The sequence below is a fragment of the Solea solea genome, chromosome 9 (genome assembly GCF_958295425.1).
Source record: "Solea solea chromosome 9, fSolSol10.1, whole genome shotgun sequence".
In the NCBI taxonomy this organism is placed as follows: Eukaryota; Metazoa; Chordata; class Actinopteri; order Pleuronectiformes; family Soleidae; genus Solea; species Solea solea.
In genome coordinates, this window is record NC_081142.1 from 16,739,231 (window position 1) to 16,741,283 (window position 2,053).

General features: G+C 35.2%; 1 protein-coding gene across 1 annotated transcript in view; it reads right to left on the bottom strand.

Moving 5' to 3' along the window:
- Window positions 1-1,354: 1,354 nt before the first annotated feature.
- Window positions 1,355-2,053, bottom strand: part of LOC131465786 (cornifelin homolog B-like) — a 2,865-nt gene continuing 2,166 nt past the window's right edge. Inside the window, exon 4 of the mRNA XM_058638683.1 lies at window positions 1,355-2,053. This exon is cut by the window's right edge and continues 650 nt beyond it. The gene's annotated coding sequence lies outside the window, so the exon portion shown is untranslated.

Genomic DNA, 2,053 nt, shown 5'->3' on the forward strand with positions numbered 1-2,053 from the left:
TGTAACAAAAAAGTCATAGTATAGAATGTCGTCCAAAATGTAACAAAAAAGTCATAGTATAGTATGTCGTCCAAAATGTAACAAAAAAGTCATAGTATAGTATGTCGTCCAAAATGTAACAAAAAAGTCATAGTATAGAATGTCGTCCAAAATGTGACAAAAAAGTCATAGAATAGTATGTCGTCCAAAATGTAACAAAAAAGTCATAGTATAGTATGTCGTCCAAAATGTAACAAAAAAGTCGTCGTCCTAAATGTGACAAAAAAGTCATAGTATAGTATGTCGTCCAAAATGTAACAAAAAAGTCATAGTATAGTATGTCGTCCAAATGTGATAAAAAAAGTCATAGTATAGTATGTCGTCCAAAATGTAACAAAAAAGTCATAGTATAGTATGTCGTCCAAAATGTGACAAAAAAGTCATAGTATAGAATGTCGTCCAAAATGTGACAAAAAAGTCATAGAATAGTATGTCGTCCAAAATGTAACAAAAAAGTCATAGTATAGTATGTTGTCCAAAATGTAACAAAAAAGTCATAGTATAGTATGTCGTCCAAAATGTAACAAAAAAGTTGTCGTCCTAAATGTGACAAAAAAGTCATAGTATAGAATGTCTTCCAAAATGTGACAAAAAAGTCATAGTATAGGATGTCTTCCAAAATCACTCATCACTCTGGTGAGCGATGTCGTCCATAATCGCTCAAAAAAGTCATAGTATTGTATGTCGTCCAAAATGTGACAAACACGTCAGCCATCTCTGATCTGATTGTCTCGTTGGACTCTGGAGGCACAGTTATGTCACATCCAAATATGAGATATAAACTAATCCAATACAAGATTTTATGTATTTCATGTTCTACAATGTCTGTGAACACCTATGACAGATGTTGGTATTGCGATAATTGTGACTTACTAATCTGTTTGTTTTGGACTTGTGCTGCTGTAAAACATTTGTGGTCAGAAGAAATGCCTACAGTCTCCCACTGTATTAAAAGCTGACAATGTGACTTCAGATCCTTCACTGACTGCACACGTGGCCTTTAGCTTGTCTCTCAGTCAAAACACTGATTAAGTGGAAAGAGCAAAAAATAACTTGCTCTGCCAAAGGTCTTGCAAAGGATCAGCCTGTTTGCTTAAGGATTATGAGCTGAGCTAAACATGAACACGACTGCTCCTCCACAACTAAACTACTGTCTATGAATGTTTGAGTGTTAGCGCAAGAGCTGTGTTTATCTTTCTGTATACGTGTGTATGCACATGTGTAGCTGTGATAGCCTCATTCTATGACTGAGAAGTGAAATCTATCACTACTGTTGTGTTTGTTCTATATAGCAAAGAGACGCATTGAGACCTAGTCTAGTCAAGGCTCGTAGCCACGTTTACTGCACTTAGTTCAGAGGTAACGTACAAAAACATAGGAGAACCCAATACTTTAGCGACACCAAGTGGTTGCTCCAAAACACTACAACCACCATCACCCTCCAGCTCCACCCTCCCCTATTTTGTGTTTATTTTGCAAAAATACATTAATGTTAAATACTGTACATTATACCAAAACCACTGTACAAAAGCATTGTCATAAACTGTTGCCAAACGTGCTTATACACCCAGAAAGAAACCAAAAATCCGTCAGTACCTGCACTGAATAATCACACATTTTAACAGTTACATTTTTGCAGACACATTTCAGACTCGCTTAAACGTATGTGTAGGATTTTAGAAACGTCTGTTAGTGAATTTGCTTGTTGTTGCTTTCAGTAATCACTAAATTTCAAAAAGAGCTTAGTGTGTCCATCGAGGGCAACTGAAAAACATGGTGGCCTCTGTACATGAAGAACAATGCTTAACAAATTTATCAGACCACCTGTCATAAAAACAAGAAAGATCCAGGAATGCTTTTTGTAAAACAGTACATTTTTAAATTCATGGATAACAATAATAATTCATTTTAGCATTAAAAATATCCTTTTCAGTTAAAGAGCTTCTACACACTGGTGTATTAACATGACAGAAACATAAAATATCCATTCATCCATTCAGTTTTTCCTACTTAA